Source organism: Lolium perenne, chromosome 2 (genome assembly GCF_019359855.2).
Source record: "Lolium perenne isolate Kyuss_39 chromosome 2, Kyuss_2.0, whole genome shotgun sequence".
Taxonomy (NCBI): Eukaryota; Viridiplantae; Streptophyta; class Magnoliopsida; order Poales; family Poaceae; genus Lolium; species Lolium perenne.
Window position 1 is genome coordinate 284,007,801 of NC_067245.2, and position 15,730 is coordinate 284,023,530.

Consider the following 15,730-nt stretch of genomic DNA (forward strand, 5'->3'; position numbering starts at 1 on the left):
TCATGCACGTGGCTCGGTCTCTGGGCTCCCTAGGTCATCCACCATCATCAGGTCACAACCCGCTTTTTCGAGATGAACCTTTTTACACTCACTGCCACAATGTAGTGTGTATAACATATTTCAAAAGTCAAACGATGTAATGTTTCAATAAATTTATAGATAAAATTATTTTTTATCTACAAGACTTAATGTATACTGTATGAAAATATAAATGATGATGAATCTAATGGTATTTCATTAGGTATTCCAAATGCTGATATTTTATTCTACACATACTTGGTCAAACTTTACATTGATTTGTCTAAAAATTCATATGCACTAGTACATTTTAGTAAGGAGGGAGTTCGTAACACGTGTGGATGCACGCGTGGCCATATTGCAAACCCTTTAGCGAAGAAAAATCCAGCGCGGAACGAAAATGGAGTTGAGCACGCCGCTGAAATTTTGGAGATGCTGAAATTAGCGAAGAAAAATTAGCCTCTTGATCTAGAGCCAATGCGACAACAGAAAGCCAATCCTCAATTTCTGATCCAACGCCTCGAGCCTCCCGAAGACGCGACCCAACCTCGATACCCCCGCCATCCACCCACCGGCATTCACTCCGCCGCCACCCGCCGGCATTCACTCCGCCCGCAGCACACCATGGTCGAGGTCGCCGCCTCCTCCTCTCCCCAACGCATTCCCCTCCAATCTCCCCCCTCTCCCCCTCCCATCCTCTCTAGTCTAGTCCCACAGCGAGGAATAGCTAGTCGGTGGGGCGGCTCGCCGGCCACCTGCAGCAGACGTAGCCAGCCACCAGCCGCGGCCCTCGCGGATGCAGGCGTCCACGTTGTAGCGCCGGTCGCCCATCTTGGGCCCCGCATCACCGCCGGCGAGCGCGTCCGAGTGCCCCGGGTGTCTGCATCTCCCGCTGACCCTCCTCCTCCGCCCTTTTCTCCATCTCGGATGGATTGCAGCAGCTGCAGGGGCAGCCTCCTCCGATGGCAGAAGGGGATGAGGGGGGCGACCTGGACATCCTCGAGATCGCCCAGCCCCAACTAGACGGAGGCGCCCTCCATGACGCCGCCCCGCAAAAGGTCTTTTTTTTTCCTGCAAAATCGTTTGGATTTCACAGTCAAAGCTGTGTGTTGGTTCATCGATTCACCATGTTTTTAAATACTAGTACATCATCCACAAACATTGGTTCTCCGTCCTCTGTTTGGTTCATCAGATCATGATAGATTCTCTTTGCTGGTCTGTTCTTTTTCTAGGTCTGTTTCATTGCACGCTTGTTCTCTGTGTGATCTGCTAGCTATCTCTCATTTTATTATAAGATGCAATCAAACATTCATGAATTTTGGTTGGTGAGATGCAATTTTCTTTTGGAAAGCACCTAATGTATTAAATATTGGTTTGGATTCTAGTTCATCATATAATGATCAAATCTGGGTATCGATGTATTGATTCACCTTTTTTATGTACTAGCACTGGAGTCACCTTTTTTGTATTGATTCACCTTTTTTATGTATTGATTCACCTAATGTATTAAATTTTCTAGGTCTGTTTCATTGATCGGACATATTCTTGAGCACCTATGTGAGAGAGATTGAACAGGAGACGCTGTGCATCTTGCCGTGAAGTGGCGACCACAGTGGCGCTCTTGTTGGCGCCGAAGTCGGACAGTGACCAACTTCACCGCAACGCCATGTGCACTCCTTCTCGGTCCTCCCTGCCCTCGGACCAAGAGCTGAGAGGCATTTGGAGCATTGCTGCCCTGACCTAGCTGACGAACCAAGGCTGCTAGCAGCTGCTACTACTGCATGTCTTCGTTTAGTTTGTTCTGCCATAGTGAGGTAGACCTCTCACCTATTTCTAGGTCTATTTCAAGTGTTTTTCTGTCTGTGAATGATATGCTAGTTAGTTCTTTCTTCTCTTAGTTACAGTATGCAATTCAAAACATCCACATATAGCTACTGTTGTTGAGATGTTTTGGAATCGATCTCTGGTAGTACGTATTTTTTGGCGATTCATTTGATTAAGAAAACCAAGCCGGATTTAGCTCTATATCTTGAACATTTAAGTGCATATCCATACATTTGTATGACCACGGCTGTGTCTCATGAAATAAAAAAGCTATCTTCTCAAGTTATTAACAGAAAAGGTTTTTGTTTCTACTTACTAACATGGCATGGCAGGTTCTACTTATTATCTTTTCAAGTATCATTGTTTGCATTTCAATGTATTCACTTTGTTTATTTCCTATCTCTATACATGCAATTCTTCATAATGGTTTCAACTTTCAAAAGTAAAACATATTTGCTCATGCTACTCGTTTTATACATGATTAACGGGTGGTTTGTTGTGGTAGACAGAGAGAGGAGATGTGTGCCTCACTGGAAGGTGACAACCATGTACAACACAACTCTTGCCAACGAACAGTGACACCTCCACGCTATGTTCCCTGTTGCCCTACTCGGCGCTCCCCGCCGCTTGGATAGAGAGGTTGATGGCCCGCACCTCCATCAGCAACTCCTATGTTTGTTCACTGTCCGTGCCACCTGGAGCAAGGAGTGGGATGGAGTAGGGTATGGACGTGGATGATGATCCAGAAGGGGTGGAGGAGAATGAGCTAGATAATCTCGATGAGGAATTCGTCCATCCCCATCTCGAGCTCGAGGGAGATGTTGATGATGCCATGCAAAAAGTCCATTTTTTACCTTGTCCTCTAGCCTACTTGCTATGTCCTGCTCCAGCCATCTTTTGGGTATCTAGGTGATTGCTTTGTACAAATTACTTGGTAGTCCTGATTAATCATTGTTCTCGTATCTTGATAATGGATTCAGCTTTTGTACTAAAAGAATAAATCTCTAGAAGGTTACCGGATTTTTGGCGATTCATTTGAGCAACAAAAGGTCAAGCTATAGCTGATGTAGATCCATTTTTTGGAAGCTATCTTCCTAACTTGTTAACTCAAGTTCTTGTTTCTTTTTGCTGACATGGCAGGCGCTACTTATTAACGTGTCAACCATTGGTTGCATTTCAATGTACTCAGCTCAATCATGGTTTACGCTATAATTTCTTATTTGCACTTACTTTTCCCATCTATATATATGTAATTCCTGATGATGGTTTTAGCTTGCGAAAGTACACTTATTTTGTCATGCTCTTTATTTACCCGATTAACGGTCGTATTGTCCTCCAAGAGTTAGCCCTCTTGATGGTTTGACTAGGAGTATTTTCCTTACTTGGTATAGGCTTAAGAGTAAAGTGATAACAGCTGACTATTCCTATTCTTATGCTGCGAGTAAAATGAAATCCCTTTTGCCAATATCTAAGTGTTTTTTTAAGTTTGGATGTTATGTACCTTTTTAGAAGTTGATATCCATGCTTTACTCACAGGATTTATCAAACTGGGACATTCTATTGTGGAAGGGCCAGTATGAACACCGGTTGCTAGAATGCTGCCTCTACTACGAGCTACAAGGCCAGAGATAGTACCGGCGGGGCTGCGACCTCCGGAGCTTCTCTTCATGTTCTCCGTAAGTGCTATCTCTGTTGTTGTGATTAAGCTCTGGAGGCCCTAAGTTTGCGCTTGTCCGATGCGATGAAATCATGTGCGATATGCTCTCCTTGTATCTGAGATTCTCCTACCTTAATTTATCACGGCTGCTAGCTATCGATGCAAAGAGCAAAGCTTTATAATGTAGAGGTATAGTTTTGTAATGACTCTTATCTATATTTCTACATTTCTTATGCTTGCTTTATCTATAAGGCACATAATCTTTTCATTTTGTTCAATTAGCTGAACGGATTTGTATCATTGTATCAAAACTTGTGATGTTTTTCTATTGGATTATGGAAATTTGGTTCACCCATGTTAAGGTGGTAGTTAGTGCTATTTCTCTCGTTACGATGTTGCATCCTCTTTCATTGCGTCTCATCGAGAAACTAGCACTTGTTCTGAGACCAGGTTGGGGAAGGGTTGTGCCTTCCTTGATTTTTCTTATTTATTTTTGTTCCATCGAGCTATAGGTTTACATTTTCCCCATGTTGTGAATATGTCGAGTTTTGCACCTACATGCTTGCTCCTGGTATGTCCGAACATCGATGCCCGGTCTTGTCATCGATTGGAGTAGCAGGGCTCGTTGGAGCTATGGGATTCGGAGTAAGATCAATCTGCCACTTCTTACTCGAATGATGTGCGTGTGTTTCCTTGAGTACATTGCACTTCCATATGACTACCGAGTGGGTAGCATGTGTGAATGATTATAGCATGAAATATTTCTCCGACTTGTAGAGGAATGTCATCTTGGGCATCTTGTGGGAGAGATATTGAGTGGAGAGGAGCCCTATGACTTGCCACGGTGGCGACCGCATCGGTGCTCTTGCTCGGCATTGACGCCGAATGGCGACCAAGACCGCCACCCTCCCGCCTCGAGCCTCCTTGTCGCCTGCACCAAGGGCCGAGAGGCGTGCGACGGACCCAACGCTGCTATTGTCCGCCTTCGTCGATAGTAACCGGCTTTACATGCTCATCTATGTAGATAGTAGGTACGTTTTCTAAGTTATTTTCTCTCTAATTTTCAGTCCAAGATGCATTCATTATCTCGTACCTAGCGTTCATATCTTTTTGAAATTGATTTGAATATGTCCAAGTTGAGATGGTATAAATAAATAGATTGTCCCGAATTTGTTTGGGATATGACTGAATTGTGTTCAAATTCGGTGAATTTTGACCAAAATTATCGCTATAAAATTGAGTTGGATTTGTATAAAATGCTTTGTCACATCCTGTTGTAATTTGTGAAGTTGTGACAGTTTTAGATATATCTTTGATTGTCAAGATCATCTGATTTTTGTTGAGCCAAGTAGCTAACATGTAGGTTTTGGTTGTTTGATTGGTACTTTCCTATCTATTACTTCCTTGACATTTTTGTTCCGATATTATCTTAATACCACCTAGACCTAGTCACCTCCTAGCTGGTCCGAGAGCCTCCAGGTTGCATGTTATGTTGATGTATGATGTTGAAAGTTGAAACTAGAAGTAAGATATCATATCGGTGACAATCTATTTCACAATCTATTTGAGGTTTGATTCACTAGTGTTTTCTTACATTCCCATTAGATATATGTCTCGGTAACCATCTTTGGTGGTTACGAAATGAAGACATCAAAGCTACATGTCAGATATCCAAGCTAGATTTGAAATTTTTTTGTATCCTTAATGGATATAGATATCTCTCCCTTTAGCAACTGTTAATTTTTATTTCCTAGAGTGCATGGTAGTTAGAATAACCATGTTCTTTTTCTATGATGACACTAAAAAATAAAAGAAGCATTGTTGTCTCACTGGGGCTAATGTTGGCTTCTACGTTGCGTTTCTGGTGTGGTGCACTTTACAAAAACGGTTTGCCTTGATATGGGGAAGGCGGCGGAGCTCGATGCAGGCGGTACGATTGGCCCCGCCCGTACGGATGCCCGATAAACTCCCTGCCTCGCCAGGATGAAATTGTCCTCTAAAGGAAATGTTTTTATTTTGTTGCAATTAACTCATAAATTTCCTCGGATCCTCCATAAATGACGGTTTCCTGAAATACATAATTCAAAAGCAAGGTTTTTCGGATGAGTCTCGCTTTAGCATACCGTGGTGAAGTTCATTCCTGGAAATTGTACTTGGAGATTATATTAATACCGCAAGTACTTGTAACTTCGAGCTATTGCTCTCCTATATGAATACGAATATTAGGTCATATTTGAATTGAGCACTGAATTAGTTTTGATATTTTGCTAGCTAAACCAAAGCTTTTCTCTACTTATCTACTTTAACACTTTGACTAGCTAGTGCCTTTTCATGGATACGTGAACCTAGATTGCTGGTTTGTTTTTCTGGACATAGAAGAGATTCACTAGTGGAAAACAGGCCTTTTGATCCGGGTGGTTAGGGCCTTTTGTCGCGGGCGGCCAGCCGCGACAAGCAAGGCGCGATAAAAGGGTGGCCTTTTATCCCGGGTCACTTACGACCCGCGACATAAGGTCCACCACGTGGCAGCGCGGGCGCGCAGGCACAAAGCCCTTTTGTCGCGGCGGTATTACCACCCGCGACAAAAGGCCCTCTACGTGGCGCGCGCACAACGCTTCGCTTTAGGGTTTGAGGGTGCAAAGACCCTCCCCCCGCCACCGACCGCCTGTTATTTCATTTTTTTCGTCCGAAAATAAAAGTTGCATATATTTGTACGCTACTAGAAGTTGTACACATTCATTCATTATATATATATATAGATCGATCAAACAAATATTGGAAGCAGAAGTCGATTCCCCTTACACATATTCGTAGGTTCCCTACATATATACATGGAGCTCACGATCGACAAACGGTACTAACGACCGTCTATTTGGAGGTAGAACAACTATCTGGACTAAACAAGCCTTTGTTGTTTATGACTTCTCTAACCAAAAGTCCCGCCAGTTCCTCCGCGATTCCTAGTGCGTGTTCCTTTGGTTGGAGTCTGTCCCGCATGAAGTCGACCTATATACGAAAATGAGATGAGTATGACTATATCAGTCTTGATAACGAAATATTGATGATAATAAATAAAGTTGTGAATGTTATTGCTTACGTCGAATTTATTTCTGCTTCGCTTCTCGGTGGTTAACATGCGAATGGACTCGCAAACGTAGTATCCACATAGATTCGTCCCTTGTGGGCTGCTGGGGCACGATGCGAGGATTAAATGTTAGCTTCTTTGCAAAGGTAATCTCCTTATGAACATTCTTCAAAGCTTGCCAAGCCCTCGCCATGCAAAAGAATGATTGAATGAGTGGATAATTAATTGATATCTCACGAAAGATAAAGCGCGGCGATGAAGGAAATTACACTTGGAGCAACTTCGCAAGTCCCGGAACCCGTCCGTGCCTCTACTCGATGGGTCTTTTACTTCAACTATTCCCTTATCGGGTTGAATGTCTAGTAGAATCCAAAGTGGAAGCCGCACATGTTATGCATATACGTCGTGAATTACACTTAACATCGAGTAAGAAAAATTGAATGTGCATATATAAAAGATCATTAAGACTCTCACTCGTAGTTGTAAGGAAACAATATTGAATCACGTAAATATTGCTGCCCCAAAAACCTTAGTAGGTTTCCCCCGTTTCTTCGCGTTTATGCTTCACCGTTTCAACATGTATTTTATCCGGGTCAACAAACCCAACATTGATAATATTATTACTTTTGCACTCACCGATCTTGATCTGCAAAAGAGAACCCATAAGATATAATGAGTATATATATGCAATGAAAACGAACATGAACCGAATGAAAATGAACTTATATGTAGTTAACAACTTACAAGCAATTGCAACTCATGAGAGATTTGTCGAGGGCTTCTAGATTGAATAACTGCAGTTCATTCATCTCAATATGGATCTCCTCCTTTCGGTAGTAATATTCCCATGGTATACTCGCCACGATGTACATTTTTTTCTCCTTGCATGCATCAAGGTACCACCGATGCAAATTCCGCATATGTGTTGGCGGTTTATGCCTGCTCTCTGCGACCAAGTCGGCCCCGTAGACAAATTTAGGAGCTATATCACAGTGGGTATGTCAAAGATCTGTCGCAGACATAATTCCTCCACGCAATCGAACAAGCGGCCGCTAGCCTTGCGGCTTCTTCCATATCGATACCACCATGATGTTCCCGGTACAGCCTTGGGAACATTAAGCACTTTGAGTGCCGGGATCGATTGTTTGGCCGAGCACCGAGGAGGGGAACTTCCTTTCTCTTTTTGCCTTTTGTCGTTTGCTTGGCCTTGAGGGGTGCACTTGTTGAACTTGACCTTTTCTCATCCGCACTTCTAGCCGATGATTTGCTCGTGCCAAAGAATGTCCTTCTCCTTATCCTTTTCATCCTTCTTTTGGTCAATTACCTTCGCAAGAGTGCGTGTATAGTCATCCTTCTTCTCGTGTAACTCATACCGCGATGGTGTGTTCGGAAAACTAGTAGCATATTCTATTTGCTTCTCGTGTATGGCTCGCGGCTGGAGGTTTTGGCTTATGGAAATGATCATAGTTGTGTTTCGCAATGGCCGCCGCATTTTCCTCGACGGTAAGATCCCAAGGACGGGGGGAGGAACCTTTGGTACTTTTGGGAGGGGCGACCTCTTGGGGATAGGACTCTTGAAACGCTTACTGGGTGCATTCCGAGTCTTAGTGGGCGGAGGCGGCGGCGGCTGGAGATGGAGATGGACTACCGATGTCGTGGTCGACGTCGTACCCACGGGGTGATGGTGGCGACATGTGATCGGTAGGAGGAGGTGATGGTGGCTGCGATCACCTGGAGGAGGTGATGGTGACCTTTGGGACGACCGGTACTAGGTGCTACCCACTGGCAGCCCGATGTTCTTCTTTTCCCGAGAGAATGATTTCTCCCAAAGACACCTCTCCGAGTGTAAGCCCCCCATCACCTCCAGGGATATGGAGCTCCAATGTCTCCCACTGCGGGACAACCGAATCCACCCCGACACGAGCATAGCCACCGGAATCGGATTGCCATGCCATGTTGCCGCTCACCTTCAGTCCAAATGCCGGTAAGACATAGCCGACCGCCACCTTAACGAAACCTTCCCGAACACCTCATGGAGATCACAAGGTGTTGTCTCCTTGATTCCATCCAAGGGGTCGCCAGGACCGGCATCTATCATCATCCGTGTAGGAGGGGCCTCCGAGTCGGCCACGGCTGCTTGTCTCGTTCCGAGATATTTCACGGTATTATCCGGCGGGCGTTGTCCTTTTAGTTCATTTATCTCCCGCCGTTCTGCTGAAGCTCCCGCCGCTGTTGGTCAAGTCGGCGTTGGAACTCGGCCATCCGGTCATTACGCACCTCCACTGGCGTTGTTTAGCTCTCGCTCGGCTTCTATAAGTCTCCGCGTCGGCCGGAAACCCAAGCGACCACGGAACACTAGGGCCGAAGCCTCTTGTTCGTCCTCCCTTCTCGGGATTACCGAGGACAAGCGTCGACAGTCTTTCTCTCTATCGGGAGCAAACTTTAGTTTTCCCGCCTTTATATCTGTCGTCACTTCAATCCATTTTTGCTGGGTACCCTAACCCCGGTGTCACTTTCAACAATGTTCCCTGTCTTCATGTCATACTCACGGCCATGCGCGAGGAACCAATTTCGAGCCCTTATGTCCCATCCTTCTCGCGTGGGTTACGGAGTGATCCCGTTCGGCTCCATCTCGGCCTCTTGTGCATCCCACTTAGGCATGGCTCTTCCGTAGCCCCCTCGCCCCGTATGATGGTGATATTTCTTCTCGCTTGCATTCTTCTTGTTTTTCGCCGACAGTTCACAGCCTCCTCTCGATTCTTTGTACCTCACAAATTCTTCCCGATTATGCTCCGCTTCGCTAGGTAGTTCTCGAATAATGGAGGCTTCTTGTCTTTCTTATAATTTTTCCATAACCGGTTCTTATACGCTCGGAAAAGTTCCCCCATCTTCTTAAGAGCCCATTTCTTCACTAGCTCTCGCCGCTTAGCATTCTCGGACTCCGATCCCAAATGCGGCAAAGTGAAATGTGCCATCGGGTCTACGAAAAGTGTGTCTTTGTACCTATCGGCAACCTGATTTTCTACAGATTCTTCGTCTTGTTCCATTCTCTCGACGGTGATCGGGACACGATCTCTAACCACAACTCCGCACCGATTTTTGAACTTCACTCCGACATTCTCGGGTACCACCGGTTGGCCTTCGGTGATATAGCTTCAATTGTGAAGTGGTCTTTCTTGGTCAACTTCTTTGCCGGGCCTCGTTTCTCTATCTTATCTTCGGAGGCCTAAGAGAATACATATAGAATTGCATTAATGCCTCTATACTAATGCCTCAATACATATGTACATATAGAAATCCATTAATACCTCGTCACCGGAGCCGTCGTCGGCTTCTCCGTCACCGGAGCCGTCGGCTTCTCCGTCACCGGAGCCGTCGGCTTCTCCATCACCGGAGCCGTCGGGTTCTCCATGACCGGAGCCGTCGGCTTCTCCATCACCGGAGCCGGCTCGGTCGGCTTCTGTACCATCGCGGATTATGTCCGCGAATATGTCTTCCTGTTCCAAGTCCCGTTCGAATTGATCCATTGTTTCTGCAAAAGAATTAAATCGATAAGTAAATGTTCAAACACAAACCAAACCCTAACCCTAATCAAACACAAACCAAACCCCAACCCTAATCGGCGACACGTGTTTGCGAGAGGGAGAGGGTGTCGGCGACGCGTGTTTGCGAGAGGGAGAGGGTGTCGGCGACGCGTGTTTGCGAGAGGGAGAGTGTGTCGGCGACGCGTGTTTGCGAGAGGGAGATGGTGTCGGCGACGCGTGTTTGCGAGAGGGAGAGGGTGTCGGCGACGCGTGTTTGCGAGAGAGGGAGAGAGGGTGTCGGCGACGCGTGTTTGCGAGAGAGAGAGAGAGAGAGGGTGTCGGCGTCGGTTGTTCGCGAGAAGGGAGAGAAGAGGGGAGTTGCGGCGTCGATGGTTTTCGCGAGAGGGAGAGGGGTGTCGGCTAGTGTTCGCGAGATGGAGAGGGGTGTCGGCGAGTGTTGTTCGCGAGAAGGGAGAGAAGAGGGAGTTGCGGCGTCGATGGTTTTCGCGAGAGGGAGTGTGGTGTCGGCTAGTGTTCGCGAGATGGAGAGGGGTGTCGGCGAGTGTTGTTCGCGAGAGGGAGAGCGGTGTCGGCGAGTGTTGTTCGCGAGAGTGTTTGCGTCGGTTGTTTAGCTAACTAATATAAAATTTAAATTAATACAAAATTTAATCTAACTAACTACAAGATTTGAATTAATACAAAATTTAAACTAAGTAACTACGAAATTTGAATTAACTATCTACAAAAATTTAAACTAACTAACTAATACTAAATTTAATCTAAATACTAATACTAATACTAACTAACTAATACTAATTAAAACTAAATACTAATACTAACTAAACTAAACTAACTAACTTAATTAAAAAACTTAATGAAAAAACTTAACGAAAAAAGGTCGGGGCATGGCCGGAAGACGGCCGCGCGGGGCGGCGGAGGGTGGCGGCTACCGCTTCTCGAGGGTGGCGCAGAGAGGGCGGCGGCGGCGGGGGTGTCCCAGAAGGAGGCGGCGGCCGGAGGAGGCGGCGGCCGGAGGTGGCGTGCGCGCGAGATCTCGTCGGAGGTGGCGCGCGAGAGGCGCGGCCGGCGCGCGCAGAGGCGGCGCAGTGGCGGAGGTGGCGCAGAGGGCGGGGGCGGCGAAGAGGCGGCTCGAGAGTGGCAGAGGCGGCGGCCGAGAGGCGAGAAGATGGCCGGCGGCGCGGCGGTGGATTTCGGCGGCTGACGGCGCGATTTTTGCTAAGGAAAATGGCCTCCGGTGTCGCGGGTGGGGGCTCCGCCGCGGCGGTAGGTATTTATACCTAGGGGCCTTTTGTCGCGGGTGGGGGCTTGACCCGCGACAAAAGACCCCCTTTGTCGCGGGTCAAACCCCCACCCGCGACAAAGAGGGTCTTTATCGCGGGCCGTGGCTCGACCCGCGACAAAAGGGTGGGGAGGAGAGGCGGCCGATCCGCGTGAAGCGCATCCAACGGCTCCGGCCGTTTGAATCCAACGGCCCTGGAGCCGTTGGACGCGGATCAGGCCTGGACCGTTTTTGTTTTTCTCGTTTTTTTTTTTTTTGTTTTTCTTTTTTTCTGTTTTTTTAAATAAAAACTATTATTTCAATAACTTTTAAATGGTAACTCAAAAGAAAAGTGTTATATATGAAAATTGATCGAGAAAAATCCAATGAACATGAATATGACATCCATAGAACTATTTGCATCTCGCATATATAAATGTCCGACACGTGCCTCGCCCGCCGACGCGGCGTGCGACGTGTAGCCACCGGCCGACACGTGGCTCACCCCGCCGACGCCGGCGTGCGACGTTTAGCCACCGGCCGACACGTGCCTCGCCCGCCGACGCCGGCGTGCGACGTGTAGCCACCGGCCGACACGTGCCTCACCCCGCCGACGCCGGCGTGCGACGTGTAGCCACCGCCGACACGTGCCATGCCCCGCGTGCGCTATATAGAGCGACGAGTGCGGGCGCAACCACACGTCGCCACCGCCTCCGCTCATTCATCTCCGGGATGCCTCCATGTCGTCGAGGGCGTCCGGTTTCCGTGGCGTTCGAGTGCATCCGAGCGGTAGGTTCACCGCCGAGATACGCGCCGGTGGCTTCCGCCTCACCCTCGGCACGTACAACACGCGGAAGAGGCGGCGCGCGCTACGACGCGGCGGCGTGGCGCTTTCGGCGGCCAGGGCACGACATAAACTTCCGGATGTTGAATCGCTAGAGGAGGCGGAGTTCCTCGCGCCACCGCCGTGCCTCGTCACCGACGAGGACCGTCACCGGCATCGCCCGAGGTGCGGCGCGGAGATCGCCATCGCCGAGCGCGACGAGCGATTGATGCGCCGGTGGAGGGCGCGGTCCCCGACGCGTTCTTTGCTAACCTTAGGGCACAACGCAGTCCAACAGCGCCACCGTCGGGCCGTCGCCGCCTTCGAGCTCGAGAACTCGAATACAACTTGGACCGAAACGACCCTCGGTGGGATGACCTTTGGACGGAGACAACCTCCGACGACGAGTAGAGACTAGACTAGTAATTTATCTATTTTATTGTAATTTCAATAAAGTCGTTGTCGGTTCTATTAGTTTAAATTTAGTTTATAAAGTCGTTGTCGGTTGTTTTTGTTCAATAAAGTGGTTGACACGAAATTTATTACGATTGAACCGAAATTAAAGTACAGTAGCTCAACCGAAAAATAAGATACATGGCCGATTCGAATGTTGGAGCCATTCAATCATAGTCGTGCCTAGTCCTATACACGTCGCCACCGTAGTCATCAAAGTCGCCGACGTCATCGTCGCTAGCATCGGGGTCGTGGTTGTCGAACCTCGGCGGATGACCACGCGTGGGCCGGGATTGAGGGTAGCGCAGCGGGGGCCACGATAGGCCAGGACGCTCTGGAGAGTCCGGCCGCGCCACCACATCCGACGGCCGGCCTCGTTGAAGTTCGAAGGAGGCGGGCCGTCCTCCTCGTACTGCAACCGCCCTCTCACGCCGATTGATGAAGAAGCTGTCCCAAGTCGGGTGTAGTCGGGATGCCACCGGGGATTCCTCCGCCGCTCGGGCGTGAGCTCGAAATAGTAGTGGTTCCCGATGGCCATCTCGCGTGGCACACCTACGAGGATAGGAGGGACCGGTACGCCTCCGACGCTCGGCAACCGGCGGTCGGGACGTGGTAGCCGGGCGGGCGGGGGTAGTTCGAGGCGCAAAGCGCCTCCGCCTCCGGGGTGTTAGACATACGATGGAAGCCATGGGAGAGAGTGATGAGGTTTGCAGATATGAGAGTCCAAGCCTACATATATATAGTGGAAAAATGGCGGGAATGCGGGAAGAAAATAGGCGGGAACGAAGTGGCGCGCGAAACATTCATCCCGGGTGGAGGATCAAACAGCGACAAAAGATCGGGGAGGCTTATCTAGGAGGGCCTTTTGTCACGGTTGGTGGCCGCAACCGCGACTAAAGATGCTCGGCGGGATAAGGATGTGTCGGTAACCTTTTGTCACGGTTGGTGGCTGCAACCGCGACTAAAGGTGTCGGCAGGATAAGGACGCGTGGGTGGACGCACCGCTTCGATGAGATAAAGCATGTAGCGCACGACGGCCCGTCGAAGGAATAAGACAAAGTAGAAGCGGTGCCGTGCCTATAAAAGGAGCATCGATACGCCTTGCCAAGCGGATCAACAAGCCAAGCACGGTTTAATCTTCATTATTACATAAATGTAGAGATTGTCTTGGGAACTATATATGAAGAATACATTATTACATCGCCATCTAGTGTTGTGATCTTCTACGCCGTAGCCATGGAGAATCTTCATCATTTAGCAAGATGCTTGGGTCAATTTTCACCGTGAAGGGCGGAATTTCTTTAAACTTATTATAATCTTCGACATGTCTGTCTTGTCATCCACTCCCACGATGTTTCTTTTCCCCGAAAGAACTATGTGGCGCTTTAGCTCCTCGATTGATGTATTCTTTTGTTGATTTCTTTTTCTTGATTTGCTAGACATGTCCTTCACGTAGAAAACTTGAGCCACCTCGCCGGCTAGGACAAAAGGCTCGTCTGTACGCAAGATTGTTGGGATCCACTTGTTATCATACCGTACTTATCGTCAATATGTATAGCGCCGAGCTTCACCCATTTGCACCGAAACAAAGGGACCTTAAAAGTGGGACCATAGTCAAGTTCCCATATCTCCTCTATGTATCCATAATATGTGGTGGTCTGCCCATTCTCGTCTCTGTTGCATCAAAGCGGACACCGTTGTTTTGGTTGGTGCTCTTTTTATCTTGGTCGATCGTGTAAAATGTATTCCCATTTATCTCGTACCCTTGGAATGTACATATGTTTGAAGATGGTAACCTGCCAACAAGTACAAATTGCTCCACCGCAGATGGGTCATTAATGAGATGTCTTTGCAACCAACCGCCGAAGGTATTCATGTGTTGACGTGTAATCAAGGACTCGGGCTGGCCCGGGTTTATTTCTCGTAAAACATTCTTATGTTTCTCGATGTACGGAGCCACCAAGCTGGAATTGTATAGAACTGTAGTGCGCTTGATTGAAAGAAATCTTGTCCCTCCACACCGTTGCTTTCCTTCCTAGTGTGCCTTTTCCAGTCGGCCTCCCCTCATACCGAGATTCGGGAACACCAATCGGCTTAAGGTCGGGAAGAAAGTCAACACAAAACTCAATGACCTCCTCAATTCCGTAGCCCTTTGAGATACTTCCTTCCGGCCTAGCTCGGTTATGAACATATTTCTTTAAGACTCCCATGAACCTCTCGAAGGGGAACATATTGTGTAGAAATACAGACCGAGAATTCTAATCTCTTCAACTAGGTGAACGAGGAGGTGCGTCATAATATTGAAGAAGGATGGTGGGAACAACAACTCGAAGCCGACAAGACATTGGACCACATCTTCCCGTAATCCCGACAAAGTTTACGGATCCATTACCTTACGAGAAATTGCGTTCAGGAATGCACATATCTTCACAATGGCTAGTCGAACATTTTCTCGGTAGAAGTCCCCTCAATGCAATCGGAAGCAATTGTGTCATAAGCACGTGACAGTCATGGGACTTCGGGTTCGGAATTTTTCTCCTTCATATTTACTATCCCCTTTATATTCGACGAGAAACCAGACGGAACCTTGATACCGAATAGGGCTTCAAAAAGATCTCCTTCTCTTGTTTGGTAAGAGCGTAGGTGGCGGGCCCTACAACCGCCTGGATGATTGCCGTTTCGTCCTTTATGAAGTTCCTGGTCCTCCCGTGCTTACGGTGTATCTTTTGTCTTTCCATACACGCCCGTAAAACCTAGAATATTCACACAAAGATTCTTGGTCGGGTGCATCACGTCGATTGCAGAGCGGACTTCCAGGACTTTCCAATATTCTAGCTCCCGTAAAATAGATTTCTTCTTCCACATGGGCGCGTGTCCGTCATCGTCTTTCGGAGCAATGTGTCGATCGCTGGACCCTTTCCAAAGATAACATTTAAATCCTTGACCATGTCAAATATATCAAGACCACTACGGGGACAGGCTTCGGACGGCGGTCCGCCTCGCCATCGAAATGCTTGCCTTTTTCCTTAAGGGATGCTTGCGCGGAAGGAAACGACGATTGAACGGG

The 15,730-nt window shown here is 47.8% G+C and overlaps 1 long non-coding RNA gene across 1 annotated transcript; it reads left to right on the forward strand.

Moving 5' to 3' along the window:
* Positions 1 to 495: 495 nt before the first annotated feature.
* On the forward strand, positions 496 to 3,471 carry LOC127336604 (uncharacterized). The gene is made up of 4 exons (XR_007873428.2): positions 496 to 1,076; positions 1,538 to 1,832; positions 2,348 to 2,751; positions 3,379 to 3,471. It is a non-coding gene; the product is annotated as an uncharacterized lncRNA (long non-coding RNA).
* Positions 3,472 to 15,730: the final 12,259 nt, after the last annotated feature.